The 15,278-nt window shown below is 55.4% G+C and overlaps 1 protein-coding gene across 3 annotated transcripts in view; it reads left to right on the top strand.

The window, feature by feature from the left end:
• Positions 1 to 1,717: 1,717 nt before the first annotated feature.
• Positions 1,718 to 15,278, top strand: part of ZNF609 (zinc finger protein 609) — a 73,898-nt gene continuing 60,337 nt past the window's right edge. Inside the window, exon 1 of one of the 3 annotated variants that reach the window (XM_074837906.1) lies at positions 1,718 to 1,859. The gene's annotated coding sequence lies outside the window, so the exon portion shown is untranslated. The remainder of the gene's footprint in view (positions 1,860 to 15,278) is intronic. The other 2 variants (XM_074837907.1, XM_074837908.1) reach the window with 2 other exon arrangements.

The following is a 15,278-nucleotide window of genomic DNA, read 5'->3' as shown; positions in this document are numbered from 1 at the left end:
CGGCCCTGGGCAGGCTGGGTCACGGGCACCGCTCATGGTCGTGGCAAAACACGCCATGGGAGGGATGCTGAGATCGTTTACGATGAAGCCATGTTGCCCGGCAGTGTTCTTATGTTCCTCCTGTATTAATGACATAATTTATGATTTTGCCAGGGAACGAGCAGACTGATGCACTGACCTGGTCTGTTCTGCATTCCGGGAAGAAGCTGGTTTTCCCACCCTTGAGAGCATCATTCCTAGTCTGGGATGTGCTGAAAATCAACACCAAATGCCCAGAATACCTTTTACCCAATCCTTTAAAAAATTTCAGTAAAAAACAACCAGAATTTGTTCATATAGGTTGTCTTTAGGCCCACCAGCATTGGGTTTGTGCCATGCGAGCACAGTTTCTCTTATCTTGATAAGGAAGAATTTCTCTTCTTTATCTCTTTCGGGCTAAATGAATGCTCTTCTCATCCCTCTTTTCCTACTGCTTTAAACCTCTTCTGGCTCTCCTCCCACCTGCCCCAGCCGCAAAATCCAGAGAAACAGGGTAATGGCACCCAAACCCAGCCCTTCACGGCATCCCACCTCCTTCACCAGGGGTTTGGGTCTCGCATTGTCCTTGTTTGGGGGTGAAAAGCATTGGAAGAAATCAGCGTGTCCTTTGGTGTTCTCCTGAGACCATGCTGGAGGAGGAGACCCGCCCTGCCCCGGGACGGTGGCAGCTCTCTGGGTCCCACGCCAGAGCCCGGGTGGGCGGATGGAGGTGGTGGTCCCTGCTCCATCACTTCCGCTGCAGGACCACGGCCCAGCTCCGAGCTCGGCGCTGCCGGGTGCTGATGTGGATCCTGTGCCCCATCTTCCATCGGCACAGATTGCTGCGCCGGTTCGCCTTGCTCAGGGACAGCTGCTCCTGCGCTGGACGGGTTTTGGGGTGTCCTGGGGCCAAGGCTGGGCCACCCTCTGCTGAGATGAGCCAGAATTTCCTGGCCAGCCAGCGCGGGCCTGGCACTGAGACTTCGGGGTCTGGAGAGGAGGGTTTTGGGGGATGTACCACCTCCTGGGACAAGGAGGGCTGGGGATCCTGGTGCTTTTGGGAAGGAAGATGCTCCTTCTGTCCAGTGCCAGAAACCTGTTTGGGGAGGAAAAATGACTGCGTGGGGCACGGTGTTGTGCGTTTTTGGGGTGGATGAACCTGGGTGGTGAACCCCTCCTGCCTGCTCCCGGTGGGTCTTTCAGAGCAGTACCCAGCCCAGAAGCCAGCCTGAGGGGTTCTGGGCCGGCTCCGTGAGCTGCACCCTCGATAGCGCAGCCATGAGGGCACCGTGCCGGGCTCACACGCCCCCCCCCGGCGTGTAAAACCCCCCCGAAAGGGCGCCCTTCCCCCCTCTCCGAGGTGCCGCTGGGGCGGGGAATGGCTCCGCTCCGGGCTCCGCTCGCGATCCGGTCTCCGCGTTTTCGGGGCCCCCGCGCCCGCTTTGTGCCGGCTCTTCCGCCCGGCCGGGGGCGGCGCTCTCCGCCCTCCCGCTCCCCGCTCCGCCTTCCGGGTTTTGCCTGGCGCCCGCGCCGCCCCGCTCCGGCTGCCGGTGGGGTTCCGGCTCCGGGCTGCCGAGCCGAGCCTTGCCGAGCCGAGCCTTGCCGAACCTGGCCGAGCCTGGCCGAGCCTTGCCGAGCCTTGCCGAGCCGAGCGCCCGCCCCGCCCCGCCCCGCCCCGCCCCGCCAGGCGGACACCGGCGCGGCCTGCGCGGTGCGGCGCGGCGCGGCCCACAGGCGCGGGTGGCATGGCGGCCCCGGCGGCCGGCCCCTAGCTGCCGGCGGAGCGGCCAGGCGGCCCCATGGAGGAGACTTAGGGCCGCCCGGGACGGGAGCGGAGCCGGGTGAGTGCGGGCCCGGCCCGGCCCCGCGGCGCCGCGGCGGGGGGGGGTGGGGGGTGTGTGTGTGTGTGGGGGAGGTGTCGGTTAGGGAGCCTCCGCGGCCGTTGGGCCTGGCCCCGGCCCTCCCCCGGTGACCGTTGGGCCCCGGTCGTCGTTCCCTCCAACCGCCCCCCCCCCGCGACCGGCGTGGCCCGGGCTCCCCCCGCGGTGACCGTCGGGGCCTTCCCCCGCGGCCGTTGGTGCCGGGACATCCCCTCGCCTCCCCTCCCCCGGCCTTTGAGCCCCCCGCCCGGTTTAGGCCCTCTCCCGCAGCTGGACGCCGTCGCCGTGCTCCGGGGACGTCCCTCCGTGACCGTTGGGACAGGGTGTGTGATTCCCGTGACCCCCGCCCTCGGAGGTCGGGCTCTGTGGGGCTCGGGTGCTCCCCCCCCCGGGGTGCGGGGTCACCCCTTGCGACCGTGGGGGTCACCTTCTCCGCGGCTGTGGGGCCGGAGGGGACCCGGGGGCACCCATGGGGCCGTTGGGCCGGGGTTCCCCCCCCCCCCGTCCCCAGCCGTGCCCCCCCCTCTCCCCACCGGGCTGTGTGTTGGGGGGTTCACCGTGTGTGTGGGGTGCGGAACCCTCCCCATGGAAGGATTGGGAGCTGCTTCCCCGCGTGTCCCACCGCCACGGGAGCGTGGGGGGGCGTCATGGAGCCCGCACGGCTGCGGGGAGTGGGGGGGGGGGATCCCCCGTGTGTGGGGTCACCGTCCGGGCAGGTTTTGGGGTGAGGGTCCGGGTTGGGGGGGACGCGATGCGGCCGGGCCGTGGGTGGTGGCAGGACGCGGGGATGCGGTTCCCGAGGGGGCACCTCTGTCCCCGGGGTGGGGGCCCTCTCCATTTTACCCCCCCGGGTCTCAGGGGAGGGTTTGGGGGATTCGGGGAGCGGAGGGGCCCCGGGAGGGCTGTTCCCCTTGGATTGCCGCAGCCCAGCCCTTCCGGGGTGCCGGCGTGGGGGGCTGTGGCGCCTCGCGGGGGGGGTTCTCAGCACAAACCACAGAAGGTTTAAATTTTCCCAAAGGCATTTAGCGAGCACGAGTTGTCCGGGTGCTTTTTTGGGGGGGTCAAAGAGCGAGAGCCCGGGCCCCAGCCCCCCTCAGCCGCCCTTTGGAGAGGGCCCACGGGGCCCCTGCGCGACGATGACCCGGTGCCGCAGGACGAGGCCGATTCGGGGCCCTGCTCGTGCGTGGGGCCGGTCCCGGGGGTGGCACCGCCAGTGACAACGTGGCTGTGGCCGAGGCGAGGCGTCCCGTAAAGGCTGCGGGTGGGTGCGGGAGGACGGCTCCTGCCGTGGAGCTCTCCCGCCCGTTGTGTACACGGGGAAGGTCACAGGTTCAGGTCTGGTCTGCCAGACTTGGCTCCTCTCCATCTCCCAGCAGCCCTTTTTTTTTTTTTCTTTTTTTTTTCCCTCTTTCCTTTTTTCCCCCCTTTCTGGGAAGGCCCTTTCCCTTGGAGGAGGTGTTAGACACGCACGTTTTTTGTGGCGCACACCAAAGAGCTCACGGGCCCTTTCTCCCCCCTCTAGAAGAATTAAGGATGCCAGCATCAGGGCTGGCTTTCGGGCTCCGGCGCGCGCAGGGGCGGCGCGGGTGCTTGCAGCCTTCCTCGCCTGGACATCCTCAGGAAAACCTATTTCCACGCTTTGTGCGATGACTCCGGCATCGGATTATGCTGCACATTTCTAGCTCTTTGTTGGCAGTACACGACCGCACACGCACAGCACTCGAAAAATCCAGTCAGCTTATTTTATTGATTAGCTCTTGACCAGAAATAATTTATAATTTATTATTTTGAAGCCGTTTTGGTCTTGAAACAAAAATCTTTGCCCTTTTATGCCCTCGTTCATCCAGCAAGGTTTTTTCCTCTGGCTGCGGGGTAGGGAGGGAGACGTGCGCAGCACCGGGAGCGCGGCCGTCTCGGTGGTGCAAAAGGACAAGGATTTAATGTTTCACCTAAACTGGCCTTGTGTTCAGGACAAGGGCTGCAAGCCAGTTAGAGCCACCAGAGGAAATTAATTATCAAGCAAGTTGTAATGATCTGTAATTGAGTATGGCCAGGACACGGGGTATTTTTTTTTTTTCCTTTTTTCAAGCTGGGCACTTGGACTTGGTTTCCAGTGGAGGGTCTGTGTGAGTTGCCATTAGGCTGCTCGCTAGCCAGGGGGGCTGGTGTGTGCACGTATACACACGTAGGTGTCTCTTAATACACGTGTTATCCTATCGCGGTGTCCTCTGCGCGTGCCGAAAATGGTGTTATTTTTTGGGGGGGGCGGGGGGGAGAAGCTGCTGCAAATAAGGGACGTTCGTCCATCTGTAGCTCCATGCTGTGGACTGGGTGGCAACTGCAAATAATCTCTCCCTCTCTGCACTTGGAAGGTTGCAAAGTCCCCTCGCGCTCGCTGCACCCGACTTGTTGGATGTCGGCGGGCATGGCGTCTGCTTCTGCTGCCTCTAAAGCTTTTTCCCTTTAAATCGTTAGGCTAGCTGAAAACCTGCCTTTTTCAGGAAGAAAGGGCTTGCAAAGTGTAAAGGCAGTTAAGGGGTTCTCACGCTGTGTTGGAGCTACCTAACAGCTTGTGTATCTTTATTATGTATGAACAAGAAGGAAGGACCAGAGTTTGCTCTGTCTGGTTTATTCTCTTTGAGAACCGGGCCACGTTGAGTCGAGATTTGCCTCCAGATTATATTTACAATATCTTTAATTTTAATTGCATAAATGAAAGAAAACCAGAAGCTGCCTCGTCTTTCTAGCGCTTCCACGCAGGCATCCCTACTGAAACAAAGTCGGTGTCCCCACCGTGACAGAGGTTGGAGACCCACGTCTGGGATCACATTCCTGAGGCTCAGCCACAATAGAAAGGTGGTTAGGGACCAGTCGTGCCTCATAGCGATTTATTTGGTATTTCCTGGGGGCGTGCTGCCTGAAAAGGGATCTTCCTCTGCTTGCTGGTGGAGGGAAGGGGAAGAGCTGGGCTGTATCGTGTTGCTGTCAACCTTGGGTGGGCTGGGAGTGAGGATGCACCTTGCCGCCGACCTGCTGCACCCAGCATGGCAGGGCTCCGATTTGGATTAGGGCGTCTGGGCGCTGATGCAATACTAGTCCCAGATGTAATGCAATAAGCCTCTTTGTCCCTTTTATCCAGAGTATTATGTAAATAAGATGGTATTTATGGTCCCAGGTATGTTGTTTCGGGGATGTGTGACAGCGTGCGTGCACAGCTATGCCCTTTGAGTGTTGACACCGCTGCTTCTGGCCGGCAACAGGGACCTGCCAGGGGCAGGCAGCGAGCGGGAAGATGCTCGCAGGGAGCACGTCACGTGCTGGCTCCCTACCGAAAGGAGGTGAGGCCACAGGTGACCTTGCCAGGGGCTGGTGACAGTTTAACCGTGCTCGGTTGCTTCTGCACACCGAGCAGATGGGCTTCGGGTAGCCTGCAGGAGATGGGGTGGCTTCCCAGCGAGTTCAAGGTGAGGTCTGTGTTTATCTTTGCAGGCGTGCTGCAGAATACGGACTGATGTTTCCCCAACCTCTGGGTTGTGAGAGTCGCAGGTCTGTTCCCAAACCCGCTCCGTATTTCTTCGCAGCTGATGGTGGTTTGTGGAGAGGTTTTTTTTGGGAAGCACTGAAGTCCCCAAAGCAGCTGGAGGTGGCCTGGGCTGTCTGCAGTTCTCTGTGATGTCTCTTCTGATGCTTTGTGGGCACAGGTCAAGCGCTTGTGGGCTCTCTGGGTATGGTCCCTTCCCCTTGCCCACTTATTCGGGAAAGTCATAATTTGGATGCTTGTGCTGCAGTGGTAGTGGCTGGAGGGAGGATGAAGCCATTGCATGAGGGCGTCTGACTCCAGCAGGGTTTTGGGGATGTAGGGGGTATGTTGGGGAGCTCATCTGGGTGTGAAGGGCCTTGTGTAAGATCAAGGGTAGGTAGCTAAGGTGGCTCGGAGCACGCGGCTGCCCTGGGAGCTCGTCAGTGACTGCGCATAGCTAGTGAACTGGAGCTTTGGCCACCCCGGCAGCAGCTGGTCTGCTCCACGTCCCCATGCCAGGTTGGCTCAGATGAGGAAGGGGTGCTGCTTGGTTTTGGAGGAGAGAAGAAAAAAAGATCCCACTGGGATGTGGCTTCTTTTGCCACTCAGTTGCATTGAAAATGCGTTTTCCTGCTGACGAGGATGGGTGCCTTGTGGTGTGACGTGTTTCAGAGGAAGGAGTAGGGTTTTGCTCTGACAATCCTACTGTAGAGAAAATAGGGAATGGCTGCCTGTCTGCGAAACTTGCTCGGTGACTCTAGTTGCTTGTGTGAATTTTAATTTTTTTTTTTTTTAAATTATATAATTTCTTTAAAGCAAACACCTATTTCACTTCTGGGTTTTGGTGAAAAATCAGTTTTTGAGATGAAACCAAGAGGTTGTTTTGCTTTTGCTGCAGCTGAGTGTCCTTCACATGCACAAAATAACTGACGTAGCTGCTTAAGCGTCAGCTCAGATGTTGTGTGAGGGGGGTGCGTGTGTAGAGAGGGGGTATCAAAGGATGCGGGGGCATTTTTGTGCATGAATAAGGACGATTTCAGGACAATCTTGATATTTTGTATTTAAACATTAAATGATCAATTTCTACAGTTAATTTCCTTGTTTACGGGGAAGAAAAGAAAGAAAAAGGAAAGCTAATGTTGTCCCTTTATGCTGCTCCTTCCCCAAGCACACCGCGGACACGGGAAGGTTTTGTGGCATCAGATTTTCCCTCAGAGCTGTTCCTGGGCCCTCTCGGCCACTCTTCTGATGATATCTTTGTACAGTGCTACATCACGTGTGACATCTCGTCTCTTTGCGTGGCGACGCTGATGTATTGATAACAAAACAAGGCGGTTTGGGAATGATTTTAATAAATTTGCTGAGCCCGTTTGTGGTTTTGATCAAACAGACGGTTCGTGACTCAAGTGAGTCCAAAGATTTGGCTCGGAGTTATCTGGTGCTTCTCCAGTGGTGGAAAGGGCAGCTCGGGAGGAGTCTGCTTTGCAGCTTTTAAAGGAGTGAAAATGAGGTGTGTAATGACTTAGCTAACGTTAACCGCCATCAATTCAATTGAAGAGGTAGAGTCTTACTAATCTCCAGGAGAATTACTGCTCCTTCCCCAAAGATTTAGTAGCTGATGCCATGGTGAAGTTTCTTGTCCTGAAGATTTTCTGTTTATTTTTTTTGGGGTTTCACGTCTAATCTGTACCTTTCCTCTGTACCTATCACCACAAGTAATTAAAAGTGAACTACGACTACCAAAATAAGCCAAGTACACTTTGATGCATGGTTCTTGCTGGTTTTTATTGTATTCCTTTATATGCTGGCTAATTCACAAAATTTGGCAATTTGCAATGGGTCATTAGCGTAAATTAGCAACTTTCTGATGTATATCATAGCTTTGCAAATGTGCTTTATTAATCTGTGAAATACACCTATTTATTATCCCTCCCAGGGGAAAAAAAAAAAAAAAAAAGGATTTCTTGGCATGGTACTTGTTCTACTTGCATTTGTCCCTGTCTGTGTACACCTTCCCTCCTCCTTTACTTCACAGTCTGGTTGGTTTTTCCCAAAGTGTTGCCAGGCTGATGGTTTGACAGCAAGAGAGATTACAGCTGCACGTACAGACCTCTGCTGCAAATGAAGCCTTAGCTCCTGTAGCCAAGGTGCCCTAATTGGTTATTGAATGAAGGGAATTAAAGGCATTAATAGGTGAAGTGGCTACTCCTTCATTTTTGGAGCGGCCGAGAGATGTTCGTCCTCTTTTGAAGCCTGGGAAACAGCCAAGGCTGCCTGTGTGCTCTTCTCCTAAAAGAAAAAATAAAGCCCAGAAGCTGTCCCTTCCCTGGGAGCGAGCAAATGACCGTCTGTCTGGCCTCTGCAAGTTGTGCTGCTGCGTGGTACTCTCCTGTAGAGGCAGGGCTGTGGCTGGGAGATGCTGTTCAGCTGGGCATCCCTCAGCTGGGATCACTGGCGCTCTTCCTTCAGGTGGAGAAGACAGAAACAAGACGTTGACTTCAGCACGGAGCCCTCCCTGCTTCTGCCACGCAGCTGGTGGTTTCTGTGTCCTGCTGTACCTCTGTGGAGGGTCATCCTCACTGGAAACCGTGTGGCTGCAACTGGACTGGGACCACCATGGGGCTGTGGGACAGCAGGGATACCAGGGTGGCTGGGAGCGAGGCGAGGAGCCTCGCTGCCTCCAAAACCCCGTAAGGAAAAGGTGCACATGGCTGGTTCGGAGGCGCCCGCTCTGCTCACACTAATGCCCAGGAGCTCAGCCTGCTGCCAGAACTGCGGGTGCCTTTCTGCAGCCCTGCTGATGGTGTTGGGCAAGCAGGGGGAAAAGGGTGAGCTCTTTTTTTTCCAGCACTTACGCCAGTGGTTATTTATGCCCGTTGGTTGTCTTTGGTCTTCACCAGCTCTTCTTGCTTCTCGTCTCCATGACTGATGCTTCGGGGATCTTTCCTGGTCACATCCATCTTGCTGCTTCCTCTCACTGCTGACTTTCTCAGGCTGCTGGCAATCGTCCAGCCTGTGCGAGGCTTTATCTGGAATTTGTAAGCCTTTTTGGTTACTTTTATGTGCTCTCTACCCCCTTCTAGGCTGGGTGTGAGGACGGGCCACTGATTCAGATAACTTTAAGCTTCTTGTAAATCAGTTCACTTCTGCACTGGGGTTAGCAAGGGTGTAACCAGACCGGGTTTAAATCCACACAGCTGCTCCATTTCCCTGGTGGAAACCAGCTCTCTGCTTGAGGGACAGTCAGCCCCCAGGTTTGTCCCTGTGGGAAGCATTGTGATGCAGAGCTCAGTGCCAAACAGATTTGCTCAGATGTCCCATTTTGAGTGTTTAATGTTATTTTTGGCAACAGCCAGTAGCAGCATGGCTGGCTGGGTTCAACAAGAATGGGCTTTGCGGTGGTAGGAGAGTGCCGGGGCCGTGTCCGGTGCTGCCGGCAGCGCCTCTGATGAGCTGTAGCGCGCCGGCTTGTCTAGCTTACGCTCATCTGAAGCGCTTCTGAGTTAACCCTGGCTGGTTATTGCTCACAGGGTTGCTTTTTGCTTTTGCCACTGTGTAGCTGCCAACGGTCCATGTGTCAGCCTCCAACAGCCGAACCCCGCGGTGATGCCTCTCCGCTCCTGCCTGTGCCTGCCAGGCCCCGCTGGGTGCCGTGTGCTGGCGATGCTGTGACACCTGCAGTCACGCAGGGTGACATGTGGAGATCGTGGGATGCAGGTTTGGGGTGAAGATGGGGCTGTGTTTCTAGTTATTGTTAAACCGTCATGTGCAGGTCTGGGCACAGCAATTACACGGTGGTGTCTTCCAGCGTGCAGACACAACGGTGAGGGGTAAATCCCAGTTGGGCGTCCCTAATTCAGGATAGATCTGAGAGTTGAGCTTGCAGGAAGGAAGCTGGCTCCATTATTTTATCCACCAAATGCTTTTTCTCCCATGCACGTGGGTTTTTTCAATTCCTCTTTCCCAGCACAGCTGAATGTTAAGAGTGCTGGGTACTAGTTTATGTTTATGGATGTGGATCTGAGTGCTGGGCTTGCTGAGAAAGCTCTTGGCCATTTTCAGCTGTCAGAGATTTTGAAGTCTGCAAGGTCATGCTTGCTGGAAGAAGTCTAGCCTGGTGTTTTTGGATGAGCAGGCAATGGTCCAGAGGAAGAGCCAAGCCTGAGCCTTGCTGCTACCTGCTCATCTCCATGGCAGAGGCTTGGGAAGGGGACGTGCCTCGCACAGGACAGTGCCGTGAGAGCTGTAATGAAGTGCTGGCACAGCTCTCGTCTGCCCTAGCTGTGCCTGACGCTCCTCCAGTCCGTGATGTTGCTTTATCCCACCACTGTGACCTTTCCTGCAAACCTGGCTCCTGCCTCGCAGGAGGTCCGTCAGCTCTCCGTAGGAGGGACACGCACACAGCCAAGTCGCTGGACTTAAAGGGCGAATACAAAGAGGGTGAAGGCGTTCTGTTCACGAGGAGCCACCTGGAGAAGTCAAGGGGCAACGGATACAAGTTGCACTGGGAGAGGTTTAATTTCAACATAAGAAAGAAATTTTTTACGGTGAGAACAATCATTCACTGAAACAACCTCCTCAGGGACTTGGTAGAGTTTACATCGCTGGAGATCTTCAAGATGCGACTGGACAGGGTGGTAGATAACTTTATCTGGGTTCCCTTTCCCACAAAAGGTTGGACCAGGTGACCTTTCAAGGTCTCTTCCAACCTGGTCTGCTCTACAGTTCTGTGACTTGTATCGTGTTGACACATGCGTTCGTGCTTGTGTGTAACAGTGGTGTTTGCTCAGCTTCCCACCAGAGGAGTGACTCTAGCAGTGCGAGTCGGTGGAGAGCAGACAAGCGTACCGGGTGATGTCTGCCTGCTGTCCTTCACAGGAATGAAATAAAGTGACATTTGGTGCCTTCATGTGGGTCTGTAGGTATTGATGTGCCTCCTGCTTGAGCTGAGGACCATGCTTTTGAGTGATGCTTCTCTTGCTGTTAGTTTTCTTGAAATATGAAGCTCTGGACTTCCTTGTGTATTGGTGGTGGAAATGTGGGTTGTGTTTTATTCAGTGCAGAGGCAGGCAGCTTGGAAAAAATGCAAGGGCTGAGAGACATCAAAACCAAATAATTGTAAATCTGAAGAACTGTGGGCTCTCAAGGCACGAACACATGAAAAATTGGGACTCTGGTGATGACACTTCCAAGAGTGATGGAAGGATTAAAGAGGAACTTGTTCTAGTTTTCCCCCTTTCGCAACATACTGGAAGGCCGGAAACATTTCCTCCTTTTTGTCTTCCCCCTTTTTGTGTGCCTCGCGTATCGGTGATGTGTTTGGCTTGTTGGGAGTTGAGGGAAGTGAGGGGGTCTGGCGAGGGTGGCTTTGCCATCGAGCTGTGTTCAAGAACGTTGGGTTTTTCAGCCCTAGATGGAGCTTCTCCTCAAGTCCTGTTTGGTGTTGAGGATAAAGAAGTGTCAATAAGAAGCTAACACTGGGTCTTAGCTAATCTGGTGAAGTGTTTTCTTCAAACACAGCCAGGTTGAGATCTGGCACAGAGCGCACTTATCTTGTATTGACAGTTTTGCTGGACTTCTTTGTGCGCAGTAGCCTTGCTGAGTGTTGCTGTAAAGGTCGTGTTTTAAGGCCATGGGCGGATGGAGGTGGATGTGAGGTTGAATTTTGATCTGAGCTGCATCTTTTGACCGATGTTGAATGTGTGGTTGACACCTGAGTGTGTATTTGGTAGCAGGTGGGTGTTTTGACTGCTAAATCTCCCGAGCTTTGCTCCAGGTAGGGTGATTGCCTGTCCATCCCTACACGGAAGAGGTCTTTGCTCACCTCTCCTATATTCCTCCATCTCCAGCCGCTTCCAGTGACCTCGTCTGTCCTGCTTTTGTAATGCCTGGACTGAAATATTTCAGGCTTTTCTCAAGAATGCCAACAAATGACTCATGACTCGAGCGCTGCCCTGTGTCAGGTTCATCTCCAGTGTCAAGCCTCAGCCTATGGAAACTTGGAGTCCCGGCATAAGTTTCTCGACGTCTCTCTGGGCGCTCCAGCTGCAGTGCATGCTGGAAGATGTAGTCTTGGCGGGGTGCACCTCCATATTAAAAAAAGAAGGGTGGCTCCATTTTATTCAAATTGGGTTCAGCCTTCTCCCTCCTGGCAGCTCGCCGGCGCCGTCCCGCTCAGCCTCGAGAGCCACCAAAGTTCTCCCAGCGCCTTGTGTGAGCGAGGAGGCGGGAGCACAGCTCCTCCATTCAAAATCTTGCTTAATTCCACATTGAACAGCTTGTTTTGAAGCCCTGCGCTTCGGCGTGTTTTGCAACAGCTCGGACTCCTGCCGGGTGAAGGCGATTGAGGGATCCTGCCCCCGTTGGGTGGCAGTTCTGGAGGGTGTCATGGTAAATCTCCTTTGTCTGCTATGGCTTGACTGATGTATGGGGGAGAGCAAACCCTCCTCCCCTGCGTGATTTCTTGAGCTGAAAGCAGCAAGTGAGTGAGGAAGCTCCTTTGTGCAGATTTCTCCGTCTCCTCTTGTGCGTGCCAGCTGGCTCGCGTTCAACATTTCTCTTTTTTTCCTCTTTTTTTTTTTTTTCTCCCCCATCTCTAGAGAGAGGGGGCGGGGAGAGAGGGGAACATCTTAAAAAGAAATCTGCAGAAAAGACATGGGAGTTACTTAACAAAAATCCAACCCAAACAAGCCCAGCTGGGGGATTACAAATGCGGTGGTAGGAGCTGAGCGGGGAGCGAGTGCGGCAGCTCGGGAAAGGCAGGCGTGTTTCCCCCCCCCCCCCCCCCCCCCCCCCCCCCCGCCCCGAGTTTCTTTAGTCGTAAAAGGAAACAAAAAGGGATCTTGTGCGGAGGCAGCGTATGGGGAGAGCTGTCGGCTGGCTGCCAGTGGCGGGAGGAAGGGCCTCGGCACTGCGGCCCCTCGTGCCGCTGCCTTGGCAGAGTGGGGCTGGGGGCTTGTGGGGAGCCCTTCGGGGTCTTGGCTAGTTGGGGGGGCCAGCATCTCTTCCATGGATGCTCTCCCCGACTGCCAGCGCTGCCTTTGCCTCCCCCTGGGAGGGAGCAGAGGGGTCTGTTTGCTGCCCAGGGTTGCTCCCAGCCTGCGCAAGCATCTTGTTGAAACCCTCTGCTCCCTGCCTTGTACCCTGCCAGAGGAAACGCCGTGTCCTGGAGATTTCCCCCCCCCCCCCGCCCCACCGTGTCGTCTTTGCAGCTCCTTCTTGCGGGCATTCCTGAAAGTTAATCAGGGTGAAAATTGCAGTCGGTCATGTCTGGAAGCCACCAGAGGCTGATCCTGGAGCGCTGCAGGCTGGAGCACATGGGTATGAGACAGTCTCCCTATGTGTGGGCTGGTTGCTGCCAGGAGAAGAACTTTCTCCTGCATCTCGCCGCCCTTGGGCGTTCAGTCCTTCCCCGCTTTGGTTTCTTGGCCTCCAGTAACCAGCAGAGAAAGCTGGAGAGGCGCGGGCTCGGTGGGTTTGCTGCCGAGCATCTTGCACATGTTTTAGCACAAAGAGCCGGGGGCTCATGCGGTTTCCTCGCTCCCTTTTTTGAAGGCGAGCTATTCTGTTTGAATAGCTTTCTCTAGGTGTGTTTGCAGCTCTGAAAGTGAACTTTCAGGTTTGTCTCTTAATATGGTTGGCTCTGTCCCAGCCCGTAGATGCGGATTGTAGAGGTCTCGGCACCTAATGGAGCTGAATTATTCATGTCTGGTGCTGTGTGTGTGCAGCATTCCCAAGCAGAAAGCTGTCTCCTTGTAGGATCTGCGCTCCAGGACTGCTCTTAAAACGCTTTGTTGGCAGGTCTCCAGGCCAACAAGTGAGCACATGCTTTTCATGTTGCGCGGGGATCAATCCCGCGATGGCAGGAGGTAAGAGGAAGGACACGTTTATAGCTGAATCAATCTCCTCGGTCTGTTTTCTGAGATGCTGTGATTTGTGGTGGCGTTACACCCCCCCGGCAGGAGAGTGGGGAGGATCTGGATAGCACCCGGCGCTTTTCCAGCTTGGGCAAACCGGGTGGTGGGAAAGGGACCTCCCCCTCTGGACCATGGGCTGCAGTAGCCAGGGGTTCCCATCTGCCACAGTATGGCAGGTCAGGGGTCCCTGGGTGTCTTGCTTGGGAGAGGCACCCAAAACCCTCCTCCAGCTGCAGAGGTTGAGCCAGTGAGTGTGGCTCACTGGAGAAGAGACATGGGGAATTGAGATGGGTGTTTCAGGGAGGGGGTATTTGAGCTTCAGGAGGTGCTGTAGAGCCATGTGTAATGGTTGACATGCGGGGGACCCCCCCCAGAACGTGTACCAGCGTCCTGCAGCCCCGGGCTGGAAAGGGCCGGTCGCTGCCCTGGTCCCTCTTCCTGCGGTGGCACGTCTCGACCTCCCTGTCTCACTCTTGGCGCGACGTGCCTTTCGTCTGCTCTTGCAAATCCAGCGTGTTCTCGTCTGTCCTGTTTGCGGTTCCCTTCCCTCTGCATTAGCAGAGCTCGGGCTCCCTCGACGCCTCCTCCATTGGGTGGATGTTTTTTCTCCTGTTGTTTTCTAACCCTTTGATTGTTCCTGGCTCTCTAATCGCCAGGGACCCAGCGGACTTCTGGGCTCCTTCTTCCTTTTGTTGTGGTAGGAATTGGCAAACGCTGCTGCTGTTTGCATAGTTTCAGACCAAAGTCCTGCTCATCTGCTCTCCTTATTTCATATATATAAATAATATTTATTTATATGTGTGTGTGCATGTATATATGCACACTGAAAACAGCAAGGCGAGTTCCCCAGTGTGAGCTGAGAGCCAGCCAAGCCAGCGTCATGGAGGCGTTGCGTGGAGCGGGTGATGCTCTGCCTGTCACAGTACAACCCTGTGGAGTGTCCGTTGCCTCCCTGCAACTGCGGGGCCAGGTCCTTGTCTGTGTGTCCCTCTGATCTGAGCTGGCCATGGCCCTTCACGTGCTCCAACCTTGAGTGGGCAGCTCTTGGAGTTGGAGGCTGAGCCTTCTCCTCTCCTGGTAGCTCATGTGTGTTGGTCCTGTGCAGCAGCGCCGTGTCCCCGAGCCCTGTCCAGCGGGTTGTGACTGGACGCTGTGCCTCAACTTTGGGCAGGGAAGGGGCTGCTACCAGCTAAAAATCTAGTTTATCCACCTTGTTACTGGTTTTGCCCATCTGGACAAAGGATCCACAGCACAAAGGGAGCTGGCGGCAGCAACGCTTGCCGGCCGGGGAGGTCTGCACCGTGCAGAGATGAGATGGTCGCTTGCCGATCGCCGCTGATTGCCGGCCCCATCGGTGGTTCTGAGAGAGGCTCTGGAGAGGCAGGTCGGTGGGGTCGGGCTGGACGCCCCGGTTTGGTGCTGGGGAGTGGGTGCTGGGTCAGGAGGAGGAAGAGGAGGCGGCGATGATAGAAACGCGCAGGGCGGCTTTGGGAAGCTGTTAGCGACTCCTGTGCACAAAGTGATCTCCTGATTCGGCACTTTCTCTGCCGCTGAAATGAGAGGTCAGTGCTTTTCATTTCCAGTTTGCATGCTAGCCCCCGGCTCCTGGGGTTAAAAATCTCCGTAATGACCTGTCAGAGAGCGGATTATTAGCTGTACAGAGCCGAGGATGCTGTGGGGAGCAGATGGAAAATGGTCTGGCTGCGGCAGCCTGTCTGATGAAAGAATCCCTGGCATTTTTACAGTGTTTGCATCTCTGGAAACGCACCATGAAGCTGCTTTCCAGGCTCCTGCCTGCTGGGGTTTGAAGAAATTTGTGCGTGTGTGGGGTGGTTGGTTTTTTTTCCCTTCCCTTCTCATTTCTCTTTAAGTCACCTGTTTTTGAAGTGTTGCTCTTAAATAGTACCAGGAGCCGTCAGGCCCAGAGCGTGGCGGGCAAGGGGA

The sequence above is a fragment of the Strix aluco genome, chromosome 12 (genome assembly GCF_031877795.1).
Source record: "Strix aluco isolate bStrAlu1 chromosome 12, bStrAlu1.hap1, whole genome shotgun sequence".
Taxonomy (NCBI): domain Eukaryota; kingdom Metazoa; phylum Chordata; class Aves; order Strigiformes; family Strigidae; genus Strix; species Strix aluco.
This window is presented reverse-complemented; position numbering and strand designations above follow the sequence as displayed.